Source organism: Arvicanthis niloticus (genome assembly GCF_011762505.2).
Source record: "Arvicanthis niloticus isolate mArvNil1 chromosome Y unlocalized genomic scaffold, mArvNil1.pat.X SUPER_Y_unloc_15, whole genome shotgun sequence".
In the NCBI taxonomy this organism is placed as follows: Eukaryota; Metazoa; Chordata; class Mammalia; order Rodentia; family Muridae; genus Arvicanthis; species Arvicanthis niloticus.
The window spans coordinates 123046-138696 of NW_023045006.1; the positions used below are offsets into that span (position 1 = coordinate 123046).

General features: G+C 39.0%; 1 pseudogene; it reads left to right on the forward strand.

Annotated features, from left to right (window-relative positions):
• Positions 1-3471: 3471 nt before the first annotated feature.
• Positions 3472-4071, forward strand: LOC117701263 (bcl-2-like protein 2 pseudogene; annotated as a pseudogene).
• Positions 4072-15651: the final 11580 nt, after the last annotated feature.

The following is a 15651-nucleotide window of genomic DNA, read 5'->3' on the forward strand; positions in this document are numbered from 1 at the left end:
AGGACTCATACCTGCTGCCATCTTGTTTTCTTTTTTCTTCTTCTTCTTTTTTTTTAAATGATTTATTTTTATTGGCTTTTTTGTTTGTTTGTTTGTTTGTTTGTTTTTGTTTTTCCGAGACAGTGTTTCTCTGTGTAGCCCAGGCTGTTCTGGAACTCATTCTGTAGACCAGGCTGGCCTATGCCATCCTGTTTTCATTTTCTCCTTTGTACAAGTGGAGGAATCTGCTGGGTAGCCTTTACCACCCCCTTGTGGCTGTCTGTTATGTGTGTAGCACTTTATTATTTTGTGACTGAGGAAATGAGACTGTTTCCATTCCAGTTGATTTAGTTACTGACCCCTCACCTTGGGTTAAATCCTTCTTACCAACAAAACTAATACCCATTGACTAGTCCATGACAGAAAACTCTTCAAGACAGCATCCAGGGCACAATCGCTTTCTTTCTACCTTGTTTTACAGGGTGGAAAGGACAAAGACCTCATTTTCCCTCCCCTTCCATTCTACCCTCTGCCCAGTCTATATGTGACTCTGTAGTTTTGGAGTTGTCATTAGATGGAAGGTTGTTCTTCATTCCAACAGAGTTAGGATATCTTCTTTGGACCAGAGATCCTGCCCTTTGGGGAGGCCATTTCCAAGTCTGTGGGGCAATCTGCTTCTCTATCCACCTTCCAGCTGTTTTAGCCACATCTTTCGTAGCACTGGCCTGGGAACCCAGGGTTAAAGACACCTCTCCCCAGGTCAGCACAGCCTCTGAGCTCCCCATTCCAGTTTATCCTTCCCTGCTCTGAGCCAGATGCCCTCCCTATTTTGTCCTGGCTCAGCCACAACTCCAAGTCCCTCATGGGGTGGCTGGGGCCCCTGTAATTGATATGGTTAAATCATTGGTTTGTGTTGTAACAACTTCCTCATTTATTATTGTGTCTATGTCATATTTGTTTTCAGTTCTCAGCATTTCAGAGCTACAGTCATCTGAAAGAGTCTCAATTCAGGGCGTGTCCTCATCAGAATGGCTGGTTGCTATGTCTGTGAGAGATAGTGTTGATGATTGATTAGGAAGGCTCTTCCACTGAGGGTGGCAATATCTCTAAGCAAGTGGTCCGGGGCTGGATGAGAGAGCAGGCTGAGCATGAGACAGTGAGCAAGCAAGAGAGCAAGCCAGGAGACAGTGTTTGTCCATGTTTTTTGCCTTCAATTTCTAATCTAAGCTCCCAAAATAATGGACTGTGATCTGACAGAACCATGTACAACAGCCAGTTAATACCTGAGATGCTTTTCCTCAGAGCATTCAATCACAGCAGCAGAGTAGCAAGTTAGAACAACAACAACAAAATGGTATCCAGATGTGATTATGCTGCTGGACAGAATCTATGTTCTCTTTTGAAGGAATGTGGAGAATATCACAAACTGAGATGGCAAAGTCATAGAGAGCTGTACATGGATCTTAATCAGTTGTTCTCATAGGACATGGAAGCTTGGGGTGTTGACAGTAGTGCAGCCAAAGGTAGTTGAGGTCGTGCTTGTTCAGTGGAAAATAGACTCTGAGAAAACTTTAGTTACAGGTCATTAGTGTGATACTTTTGTCAAAAATCTTCCCTACTTTGGCTTATGCCCTGAGACATTGAGTAGGGTAAAATTTAAAACTAATATGCTGATTTGTATATTCTTATTTTATTTATATGTATTATTTACTTTTCCCATTTATTTATATATTTCCTTATATCTCAGTTACTACCCCCTCCCCATTCCATCTTCCACAGTACCTCATCCCTGACTCCTTTTTTTTCTCCCCAGGGAGGGTTGGGGTCCACTTGAGTATCCCCCAGTCATGGCATGTCAAGTCTCTGCAGGGTTAAGCACATCCTCTCCTACTGAGGTCAGACATGCCAGCCAAGTATGGGGAACAGTGTGGACAGAAAGGCAACACCTTAAGGGACATCCCCCACTCCGGTTGTTGGGGAACCCATGTGAAGACTGAGTAGCACATAGAGTATATATAATACTGGGGACCTCTGTCCATCCTGTGTATACTCTTTGGTGGGTGACTCAGTCTCTGAGAGTCTCCTAGGGCCCAGGTTAGTTAACTCTGATGGTCTTCTTATGAACTTCCTGTTTTAAAGGCAAATAGTTGGGTCTGTCTTACACTTTCAAGTGTTTAGTTCATAACCAACATAACAGGTAATAGGGACCAACTGAAGAAGGCATCACTGATGCTAACTCAGTCCTGGCAGGACAAATTTAAAATATAAATTAAAAATAAAATAAATAAAATAAAATATAAAGTATAAAATAAAATAAAGTTTAAATTTTAAAATATATAATAAAATAAAATGTAAAATATAAAACATAAATATAAAATATAATATAAATACAATTTTAAAATATAAATTAATAAAATAAAGTAAAATATAAAGTTTAAAATAAAGTTTAAAATTCAAAATATATAATAAAATATGAAATGTAAAATATAAAATTTAAATTCAAAGTACAAAAAGAAAATATAAAATATTTCAAATATAAAATATAAAGTATAAAATATAAAATAAAAAAGTAAAATATAAAGTAATATAAAAATAAACTATAAATATAAAGTATAAGTATAATAATATTTTATATTTTATTTTTAATTTTAGATTTTATATTTCTAATATCTTAGAAAAAACTTTCCCCAGTATGCAATACCTAATAAGGTAATAGGACTCGATAATGGACCTGTCTTTGTTGCCCAGGTAAGTCAGGAACTGGCCGCCCAGCTGAGGATGAATTAGAAATTGTGCATTTAGGCCCCAGATTTTAGGACAGATAGAGAAAATGACTAGAATTCTAACAGAGACCTGGACTGACTTGGCCTTGGAGACTGGCGGGAGTGATTAGACAGTACTCCTTCCCTTTGCCTCATTTCAGGTTCAGAGCACCCCAGGGACTGGTTAAATCCTGTGTGTGAGCTGCCACTGCTCACTGAGACAGGGGGGCACTCAATCCTTTTCTTCTTTTCTTTTTTTCTTTTTTCTTTTTTTATTCCTTTTTACTCTTATTTCTTTTTTCTTTTTTATTCTTTTTTCCCCTTTTTCTTTTGTTCTTTTTTCTTTTTTCATTTTTTATTTTTTCTCTTTTCTTTCTTTTTTCTTTTGTCCTATGTCTTTTCTTTTTTCTTTTTTCTTTCTTCTCTTTTTTCTCTTTCTTTTTTTCTTTTTTCTTTTTTCTTCTTTCTTTTTCTTCTTTTTTCCTTTTTTCTTTCTTTTTTTTCTTTTTTCTTTTTTTTCTTGTTTTTCTTTTCTTTTTTTTTTTTCTATTTTATTTTTTCTTCAGGGCACTCAATCCTAATATTGTTCTTTCCAAATCCCTGTTTGCCCACATGAAAGCATTCGAGGTGGCTCAACATATGAGACCGGAGGCCTGAGCACCAGTTTCAAGCAGGAAACGCAGTCTGACATCACTGAGCTGGAAACTTGGAACCCAGCTGAATGCACCTGATGACGACCCCAGCCTCAACCCCAGATACACGGGCTCTAGTGGCTGACTTTGTAGGCTACAAGCTAAGGCAGAAGGGTTATGTCCGAGGAGCTGGCCCAGGAGAAGGCCCAACAGCCGACCTGCTACACCAAGCCATGCGGGCGGCTGGAGATGAATTTGAGACCTGCTTCCAGCTCACCCTCTCTGACCTGGTTGCTCAACTACACGTGACCCCAGACTCAGCCCAACAATGCTTCATCCAGGTTTCTGAGGAACTATTCCAAGGAGCCCCCAATTGGGGCCGTCTTGTGGCATTCTTTGTCTTTGGGGCGGCCCTGTGTGCTGAGAGTATGGACAAAAACTTAGAGCCATTGGTGAGGCACATACAGGATTGGATGGTGGCCTATCTAGAAATACACCTGGCTGACTGGATCCACAACAATGGCGGCTGGACGGAGTTCACAGCCCTGTATGGGAACGGGGACCTGAAAAAGACATGGTGTCTACAGGAAGGGAATTGGATGTCAGTAAAGACAATACTGACGGGGGCCGTGACACTGGGGGCCCTGATATCTGTAGGGGTCTTTCTTACATTGGTTTTTCTTCATCCAGGCTGCTGAACTTTTGTTAGAGAAAGGGTAAGTGCTGTTCAGATTTTAGTGTTACGCCATCGATATCGAACTTTAGGTCAGGAAAATGAAAGTTATGATGATACTGAAGTTTAAATTTTTCAAAAATTTACGTTAGAAGTGGGGTGGGAACGGGCCTATGAATAGTTAAGTTTTTATGATTAAAAACCTAATGGAATATTAACAATGTGGTAAAGCCTTTGCATGTCATAGTTCTTTACACGTACACAAAGAAATTACACTGGAGAGAATCCTCATTAATGTAATCACTGGGGAAAAACTGACAATTCACTTTTATCTGCAACTACATAATAGAACGCATTCAAGAGAGGCAAGGTGCTAAGCCCTTGCACTGCACAGTCATCACCCATTACATAAAAGAACACATACTAGCAAGAAACTGAATGTCATGAATGAGGTAAAGGCTTTCCAGGACACAGTCATCTCTGAATACACAAAAGAAAATGTGCAGAGTGAAATTTATGAATGTAGTCAATGTGATAAAGGCTATGCATGTCACTGTACTCTCCAAACACTAAAAGGAACACACACTTTAGAGAAACCTTAGAGATGTAATGAATGTGGTAAAGCCTGTGCGTATCTCTTTAGTCTCCAAAGACATAAAAGAACACAAACTGAGCAGAAACCTTTTGATTGTTCCAAAGTTGGGAAATCGTTTACATGCCACAGTGGTTTCTGAATACAGAAATGAACACATATGAGAGAGAAACCATCTGAAAGTAATTAACATGTTAAAGCCTCTGCACGTCCTAATCATATTTAAATGCATGAAAGAATTCATAGTTGAAGTATACTGTGGTGATTTAAATATTCTTGACCCTAAAAAGTGGCAATATTAAGAGATGTGCCTTGTGGGAGTAGATGTTACCTTTTTGAAGGAAGTGAATTACTATGGTTGTGGTTTCTGGAGCTCAGGCCAGTACAAAACAGACCCTCCTGCCACTTGGCTGGAAGAAAGTCTCTTCTTGGATGCCTTCTCATGAAGATGCAGAACTCTCAGTTTCTTCTCCAGCATCATGGCTGCCTGCATGCAGACATTCTGCCTGCTATAATGGCAATGGACTAAACATTTGAAAGTGTAAGGCAGACTGAATTAACTATTTGCCTTTAAAACAGTTGCCTTGGTCACAGTGTCTCTTCTTAGCAATGGAAATTCTATCTGAGACAGAAGTTGGTACCCCAGACTTAAGTATTCTTATTGGTAGGCCTGACCATGCTTTTGTTGAAAGCAATGTGGGTTTTTAGACTTTGCATTTGTACATGCATTAAGTGAACTTCATGGGCCGTCCTAGTAGAACACATATGACCTAAGTGTAGTTTGAACTTTGAATAGAATTTTTATAATGTTTTGCTGAAGAATGCTGTTGTGTTTTGTTCTCATCTGAAGGTAAACAGGTTTATTTTTTTAACTGGATTGACAGAGGAAGTCTCAGGAAAGCCAAGCATAGCTTTTGGCCTGTGCTTACTGTCATGGTGATTGTTTTGATCATGCTTAGTAATCTTAGAAAGGAAAAATATGAAATGTTAGCTTCAAAGAGAAAATCTCACCAGGAAGTTGAATGAAGCTAAATCCTATGATCAAAGACACACAATGGCATTAAAGAAATGGTGATATTATAGCAGGATTCCATTCACCTAAACATATGGATGTGAAGTTGTATGAATGAGAACTGTATAATGTTAGGCATTATTATTAACTGGTTATTGTTTTTATATGGACATAAGAGGATAAAAGTACGTGTCAAATTGAGAATTGACAGATTGTGATTACTATACTGGGATTTCAATTTAAAATCTATAAGGATATAGGATATACTTAGGTCCAGGCATGGTGGTACACACCTTAAATAACAGGAGATGAACGTCAAGCAGATGTCTGATTCAAGTCATCCTGGTACAGAACAAGTTTAGGTAATGCAAAGTTTAGATATGGGCAGAGTGTTACACACATATTACTCAACATTCAGAAGACAGAGCCATGCAGATCTGAGTTCAAGGTTCATCTACAGAGCAAGTTCAGGACAGCCAAGGTTAGGCAGTGAAGTTGTTGAAAACTAGAAAGCTGGTGATGATGTAATAGAAGGGGCGATGCTTGGGCCCCAGCAGGCAGAGGAACTCAGGAACTTTGTCCATGTGGCTCTGCTTTTAGAGGAAAGAATAGAAGGGACAACTGAGACCATTGATGCCGGTTGGCTGTAGTTAGAAAATTAGAGGGGATGAAGAAGAAACCAGCACCACTGAAGTGACATATTCTGTTAATGTTTTCTGAGAGAACAAAGAAGTTGTATTTCAGAGGTAGCCAAGGTTGTCCCTTGTGGTGCAGCTTGACTCAGTCCTGTGCAAGACTCACCCAGCTGGCACAGGTTTTAAGGCATGAATGTTTCCTGCAGTGCAGCTAAGGCTTGGCACCATGAAGGGAGCATGAGAGGAACGAAGTCAAGACTGTTTGTCACAGAAGAACCCAGCACATTGAAGATGTCAGTCCCTTGGGATGAGCAGAAAGAACAGCAGCAGCAGTTGAGTGGAGTCAAGCAGAACCTAGTGTACTATAGAGGGAAGAGCTGGAGAGAGACCCAGCTTCTTTTGAGGAGCGCAGAAGATCATCTGTGGATCCCAGATACTGGAACAAGAAGCTGTAATTTTGAAGTTACTTTGGAGACCCCAAGAGTTTTAGATTCCAGAGATGTGGGATACCTTCTCAGAAAAACTACTTTCAGGAAATAAAATCAGCCAAAGAGAAAGAATTGTGTTCCAGTGAGCAAAGCAGGAAGGAGTTGGAGATCTGAAGAACGCTTTGACATCAGACATGGAGATGCAGTGTTTGGAGATTGCCTTGCTGGCTTTTGGTCTTCTTTTGGCCCAGTATTTCCTCACAATGGTAATTAAGAATGGTGACCTATATCCTGTGAATTTGGATGGATATTATGTGCTATATTTATGAATGTATAGGAGATTACAGGTACATGATTGGAATGATCTCAGAAGAGACTTTGAACTTTGGACTTTTAACATTTATGAGACTTCTATAGATGATGAGGACTTTTTAATTCGAACCTCACTATTTTGTATTATGCTATTTTTAAATATGGTCCCCATACACTCATGTGTTTGCACAATCATATGGGGACCAGGTAGTGGAATGTGGTAGTATAAATATGCTTGTCTCAGGGACTGGGAGGAAGTGCATCACTGAAGGCTTTGAAGTTGCACCCAGTGCAGAATGGGCCCTCCTACTATCTCCCTGGCAGACAGTCTCTTCCTGGCTGCCTTTGGATCAAGAAACAAAACTCTCAGATTCTTCGCCAGCATCATGTTTTCTTTCATGCCTGCCTAGCTTCCTGCTATGATGAAAAAGGACAAAATCTGAAACTGTAAGCCAGTCCCAATTATCCTGTTGCTTTTATAGAAGTTGCCTTTTTCATGATTTCTCCTCATAGCAATGGAAACACTAAGACAGAAACCCTGTGAGTGTATTTAATATGGTCAAGCCTTTGCACAATTCTTTAGTCTTCATTATCATGAAAGAATATGTGCTCGAGTCTAAGCATGCCCCCCCTGTGACACAGGACACGCCTCCTGAGTCTTAAACACGCCCCCAGAGTCCTGAACATGCTCCCTGTGACTCAGGACATGCCTCCAGTGACTCAGGACATTCTCCCTGAGTCTTAAACACACCCCTGTGACTCTGGACAGAGTTCTAAACAGGCTCCCTCTGTCACAGGACACACACACCCCAGTCTTAAGCAAACTCTCTGTGACTCTGGGCACGCCCCCTGATTCTTAAGCTTGCCCCTTTGTGACTCAGGACATGCCCCCTGTAACTCTCGACACACCTCCTGAGTCTTAAGCACACCCCCTGTGTATCAGGACACACCTTCTGAGTTTTAGGCATACCCACTGTGACTCAGGACTTGCCTCCTCAATCTTAAACATACCTTCTGTGACTCAGGACATGCCCCTGAGTCTTAAACTTGCCCCCTGTGACTCTGGACTTCCCTCCTGAGTGCTAAACATGCACCCTGTGACTCAGGACACGCCCACTGAGTTTTACACACATCCTCATGTGTCTCAGGACACACCCTTGAGTCTTAAACACACCTTCTGTGACTCAGGACACACCCCCAGAGTCCTAATGGACATATTTAGTATAATGAAGCCTTTGTACACCTCTGTAGTCTTCATCATTATGAAACTATTCATACTGGACAGTGGTTACATACTGCCTTTATATCACGGGGTCCACTGAGATCCAGCACAACTCAACCACAGGACAAGGGAAATGATAAGAATTTATTGTAATCAAGTCACTTCTGATATATCAGAGCCACAAAATTATACTCAGAAGCTTAGCTGCAATACACCAGCCTCAGCCCCACCCTGAACCAGAAATTTATATAGCTTCCAAAAGTCAAAACCACAAAGTCCTGTGCCAAGTTACACTTATATTTTTCTCCCAATCACGTTTGTTTTGTTTTTTTGTTGTTGTTGTTACTTTATGTCCAATGATACAGAATGTAGGTTTTATGGTCAACATTATCACAGCCATTTGTCCTTTTGTGGTTAGGAACATGCATTATATTTTGAGAAATAAAACATGAATAACAGAGATTATTGTTAGGAATGAAGATCCCAAACTTGGGAGATCCTTACTCCAGTTTCGGGAAGTAATGGCCACCCACAAACTCACAAGACACCATACCTGGATGCAATCAGCAGAGCTTTATTAGGGAGTAAGGTTGGCAACCAACAGTCAAACAGCTCACTCTCGCAGGAGTAGAGTTTGACAAAAGACCAGCAAGCTGACGGGCTTTTTAAAAAGCAAAAATCATAAACCAGGGGAGTGAGAAGGGGACTGAGGGGTTGTCAAGGACACATAACATAAAAATAGTGGAACATTCCAGAGGAGCCCAAACCTAAATGATTCAGGATCATGTAGAAAGCACTCTGCAACCCATTCCTCACAAAAATGTGGTCTTGCCATGTCACTTGTTCAACTATTTTTTGATTAACTAGTTGATCCAATTTTTAAGTCCTTGCTTTTTGGACAGTTAACCAGTAAACAGATAGTGGTGAGATGGCTCAGAAAACCAGGGTTCAAGTCCCAGCAAAGACATGGTGGCTCATGACAAATGGATCTGATGCCCTCTGCTGGCATGCCAGGGTACCTGCAGAAAAAAAAGCCATCTAAATTAGCCATTAGAATTAGCAATCAGTTAACCAGTAAAGGGCAATTTCACTTAGACAATGTTACTACTGCTTGGTGAGGTAACCTGTGGAGTGTCTAACACTTGAGTTGTTTTATTTGTTATTTAGGGGAAAAGGGCAAGGGATCTATTAAGTTCTACTTTCAGAATAAGCTGGGGCTAAAGAGATGGCACAATTGTTAAGAGTGCTTGCTGCTCTTGCAGAGGAGCAGAGTTTAGTTTGGTTACCCATTGAACCAGAAGCAGAAATTTTAAGGCATATTTGGAGTAATATTTAGTACACTTATCCATGGTTTCAGTTACTTGCAACTATAGTCCACTTCAGAAAATTGTGTGTGTGTATGCGTGTGTGTATGTGCATGTCTGTGTGTGTATTTGTGTGTGTATGTGTGTCTGTGTGTGTGTGTATCAGCTCTAATCCAACAATGCTACATGGAAACTTCCAGAAAACACTCCATAAGTTTAAATCAATACTGTTCTTAGCTGTACGTTGTCATCTCTTATCACCTCACACTATTTTGTCAAAATGAATCATCCATCTTGCTTTATAAATTAGAATACCGTCCAGACCTTGGGCACCTTTAACATCAGGATAGGAAGCTGAGAAATGTAGTCATACACAAGCCTGAACCTCTTCTTGCCTCTGTAGCAGTCTGCAGTGTTTATGATTTATTGAAAAGCCTCAGGTGTATGGGGATCATGAATTGCAGTCGGGATTTGCTTTCAGAAATGCCATCTAGGAGCCCAATGAACAAACAGAAAAACAGTAAACATTGTTTTAACATTCAGGTCTGACTTTGATTTTTCGTTTTGCTATTTAATTCCTGTGAGAATTCAGAAGAGGTAGAGGAACCATTCTGAGCCTTGGTCTCCTTATACACAAAGGAGGATACTAGGACTTCTCTTACATGGTGACTGTGCAGATCAGCTGTGATAACCTTTATGGAACTTAGCTCTGAGAAGACAGACATTCAGTACATCAAAGCTGTTTCTATTATCCATATAAAGTTGTCCTTGACTAAATTCACATGAAAATGACAGGAATTGAAGGTCAGCAACAGAGTAAGCCCCAAAGACTAACTTGTGATCAACATGGCTACCTAGCAGCTTTCCACCATGCAGGACTGAATCCTCCCCGAAAAACAATGGTGAAATGGGGAGGGTATTCATAATTTAAAAAAAAAAAAATGTACCTGGTTGCTGCTTCCAGTTGTTCTTTCCTATAAAATGAGAAAGAGAGAAAGAGAAAAGGACCCATAAATGGCATGAAATAGTTAACCTTGCCCCAAAGTCTGTCTTAAAGCTTCATGTAGAAGGCAAAATAGGATAAAGGAAAAAAGAAACATTTTGGAACAGGATGCTAGATATGGAAGGAAACCAGGGGATGAGGCAGACTTTGCCATGTGCCCCATGCCCCTGCCACCACCATTTTGTCCTATGCTCCCAAGTTTGTCTTAGCTGCTTATTCATCCAGGAAGTGGGTGACTGCCTACTCAACACCAGGATCTGTCACTCAACTTAGATGGTTTGTTTTGCAGTTGAGGCAGATAAGGACAGCACGACTGCCAAGTGTAGTTGCTATACTCCCATCCTTCTCTACCATCATGGTCAGCAGTGTTTACTGCTGTGTTCACAGCAGCGTTATTTCATGTCTTTTCTCTCATCAGCTATTATTGTAAGCTCTAGTGTTTTGGATATGTCAATTAAGCCTTACAACAACTCTAAGAGTAACTACTATTGTCGTACTATTTTTTTTTTTTCTGTTGAGAAAGTGGAGGAACAAAGAACCACATAAGATTTCAGATGTAAAGCAGTAGAGTTGTGATCCCAAACCAGGCAGTGTGTCTCTAGAATATGCCCTGTAGTGATGGAATACAGCACATGCTGGCCACATATTCACTACTCGGAGCCTTTGCTCAGCTTTGCCTAGAATTTTCTACCCCCTTTCTGTACATAGAACAGTCTTGCCCATCCATCAATTCCACTGGGCTGAGCCTCAATCCAGACAGGCTGTTCTAGCTCTGGGGTGACCAACAGTGGTTTCCTAAGGCTGTAATTTCAGAACTTGGTGTCTTTCTTTCTTATTTCATCTCCATTGTGTTTCATAGACCACTCCAGTCAAGACTTAATCATCATCGATTGAATAAACTGCTATGAATCAGGTACCAAGACAGATACAGTTACTTCTTACTTTATTTCACACTCACATCAACTCCTTCAGAAATGGGCATTGTTTATAAAAGAGAGGTCAAAGGGAAATCACAAATGAAGACAAATTTTTTTTTTTTTTTTTTGGTTTTTCGAGACAGGGTTTCTCTGTATAGCCCTGGCTGTCCTAGAACTCACTCTGTAGACCAGGCTGGACATGAACTCAGAAAACTGACTGTCTCTGCCTCTCAAGTGCTGGGATTAAAGGTTTGAGCCACCACTGTCCAGCTCAAAGGTTCATTTTTGAAAATAGATTTTATATGACAATACAGAAAAATTCTACTTGAGGGGGGAAAATAAATATTTCAAAAACTAAGGTCTGGTGAGAGATAAATGAAGCATCTGTTGCCAAACTTGATGACCTGGGTTTCACCAATTCCAGGTTCCACAGGGTAGAAGGGGAACTGACATCTGCAGCTTGCCCTCTGGCCATCACATGTACACCACGGCATCCCCCCACCAAACACACTAAGTTCACAGCCACACAGTGAATTTTAGAGTCCTTCCCTCAACAGTATATGCATTTGAACAAAAATTTCCCAGTCACCCTAACTATTGGCTCTACCCTCACTCCAGTACTTTCTGACTTTAGGTGAGCTATGCTGTTGCTCTCAGACTCAGCTTGAGGGTAACATAAGAAATTCTCTCAATGGGTTGTTTCAATGAGAGATGATTGTTTCAATGCAATGAGAGGATGTAAAAATACTTACCAAATTTACTTGTGCGACAGTCCAGCATTTTCAACAATATTCAATGGAATACTGTAGTGTTGCAGAATACTGGAAAATGGGTCTGCCGCAGACTGGTCTTAAGAGGCTAGAGTCACTTCTTTTTTTTAAAGGTTTGAAATATATAATATATAATAATGTATAATATATATAATACATATAGTATATATATTTGATGAGTACACTACAATTGCTCTCTTCAGACACACCAGAAGAGGGCACCAGACTCCATTACAGATGGTTGTGAGCTACCATGTGGTTGCTGGTTCCTGGGAATTGAACTCAGGACTTCTGAAAGAGCAGTTGGTGTTCTTAACCACTGAGCCATCTCTCCAGCCTGAGTCACTGCTTGTAAATTCAGAATATACATCAGCATTGCAGGGTCTCAGACAAGTCCTAAGAGCAATGCTTTGTAACCCTTGCTCTTTGGAAGTGGCCGGATAAACCCATGCAGTGACTGTGGAGATGAAGGCCTACATCCCAGGACTTCAAATCTTGTGACTTTTCTATAGGGAAGGTCTCTGTGTTTATGATGACTCCTGTGCACAAATGCATTAAAGTGGGGTGGTATATAAGGAATGTTAACTGTGTCGGTACTTTGGAAAGTTTGTTAATAACATCGTCTTATAATAGATATTTTATATTGTTAACTTGTCTCGGTTCCAAAACTCAGGAGTTTCCACTAAAAAGCTTAGGACAGACACTACAGTTCTGGCTTAGCCCTTAGCTATTCTGACCTCCGTGGACACTAGGCACATGCATGCATGCATTCGGGCAAAACATTCACACACATGAAAATAAATAAATTGAAGAAGAGGAGGAGAAAAGAGAGAGAGGAAGGGGGGGAGGAAAAGAAGGATGGAAAGCAGACCACAGAAATGGAAGCGCGTTTTACTGTATTTACTTAGGATAACCGCGAGGGGGCGGGCTTTCCTAAATGGTAGCAATTTAGGTTAGCAGGTTTAAAGGCGATTGGAGAAGAGGGAAGAATGTGAAGACATGATAGTGTTTAAATTATTAAAGCCCCCAGGCAGTGGTGGCACATACCTTTAATCCCAGCACTCGGGAGGCAGAGGCAGGGGGATGACGGTGATGGAATAACAATCAATAATCAATGCCGATCAATATTCAATAATCAATAAATGGTCATCAATAATTAGCAATACTAATTGATAACCAATAATGATCAATAATTGATGGTGCACGCCTTTAATCCCAGCACTTGGGAGACAGAGGCAGGGGGATTTCTGAGTTCGAGGCCAACCTGGTCTACAGAGTGAGTTCCAGGACAGTCAGGGCTACACAAAGAAATCCTGTCTCAAAAAAACAAAAACAAAAACAAAACAAACAAAAAAAAAAAACAAAAAAAAGAAAAGAAAACAAGGTATAAGATTATTATATTAAAATAAATTAGGAGAAGGCAGAAAGGACAAAATGTAAAATTTATAGATGGGAAATGACTCTAAAAGCATCGAGAAAAAGTTCAACTAAATTTTTAGCACCGGAAAGGACATCCTGACAGCTGAAATCCAGTGAAGGTGAGGGAGGAACTGAAGGAAAGACCTAACATCCCTGCCCTACTCATCCAGTCCTGCAGCTGTAAATTATTATTTTTAATTATTATTATTATTTAATATTATGTAGGAAAGACCTAACATCCCTGCCCACCTCATCCAGTCCTGCAGCTTTAAATTATTATTTTTAATTATTATTATTATTTAATATTATGTAAATGTAACTAACCATCAAAGCTATAGTTCACTACCAGACCTCTCTCCTGAACGGCCGAGTTTTACCTGTGCATCAGGACATCTCCACTTCGGATCTATTCTAAGGCAAATTTAACAAAGCACTAACCAAACTCCTGTATATAAACAATTTTGACTCTGAAAACCTGTAACATGTGAAGTCTTTTCCAACCATTTTAACATGAACCAGTCCTTTTAGATTTCAGGCTCAAAAATCTCACGAGCCATAACATTCTCAGCAATTCTAATTCTCATCTGAGGCAACTCCGTCTCTACTTGCTCCTGTAATACTCTCCTAATGCTGCGACCTTTCCTGACCACATTATGATCTGATCAACATTGCCAGATTTAATACACAGCCAAGCTCATATCTATGCTAAGATCATGCTCAACATACATGTATCGTTCAAAATAAATGTGTAATTCCTGACAATAATCGCATGTGATCTGCCTTCTTTCTAACTCTGCCTTCTCTCTAACTCTGATTCTTAGTGTTTACTTTCCTTTGTTACATTCTTGACTTTCTTGGAACAAGTTAGATGAATCCCCATGTCATGATTTAGTATGGCTCATTTCCCCTACTTGAAAACAAGTCTAGATACTTTGGCTATATATATATATATAATATATAATATATTATATATATGCATGTATATATTATCTATATATTACACACACATATTATATATATTACATATATCACATACATATATATTTTATTACATATATTATATAAATTACACATACATTACATACATATATTACATATATGACATACATATATTACACATATTGCATATATATTATATATTACATATATGACATGCATATATTGCACACACATATATTATATATTACATATATATTACATATATTACATACATATATATTACATATTACACATATATTATATATTACATGTATAGTACATATATTACATATATTACATCCATATATTACATATTATATACAAATATATGAATTATATATTATATATTACATATATTACATATATTACATACATACATATTATATATTACACATATATTAATATATGTATGATATAATAATATATACAAATATATTACATATATATAATATATATGTAAGATCCTTCAAATTTATTAGTGAAAACTAACGGACTATATTTTCAAAAACAGCATATTACCTGCAACCCACTCCTAATCTCTGTTGAAGTGACCTATGCTCCTTATTAGAGGATCAGTTCAATTATGTAGGGGCTTGTATTGCACAGTGCTGCACTTTCTTTTAGTCCTTTTAAAATTTTTTCAGACAATTCCATTTCCCCCTTTCCTTTCCTCCTATATACTGCCCTTTTTTTCTTTTTATTCATTTCCTCAATGAATCTAGTTATTGCCGTGTGCCTCTGTGTGTGCCCATGTGCATATTCCTAAGCACATAAATATTTCCTAAGTACTTTATATTTGGTAATTCAGTATTACAAAATGAACAAATAAATGTCTAGGTGTCTGTAAACAATATTTTGCAAAGGGCAATTGTACAAGAAAAATGCTGAAATAATTAGTAGGCAATTCACAGAAAAGAGACTCTTAAAGGAATGGAAAAAGAAATCACATATGCTAAGAAGCAAAAAATGTAAATTATAGAGGAAGCATATGTAAAATTAAATTAAAATTAAAA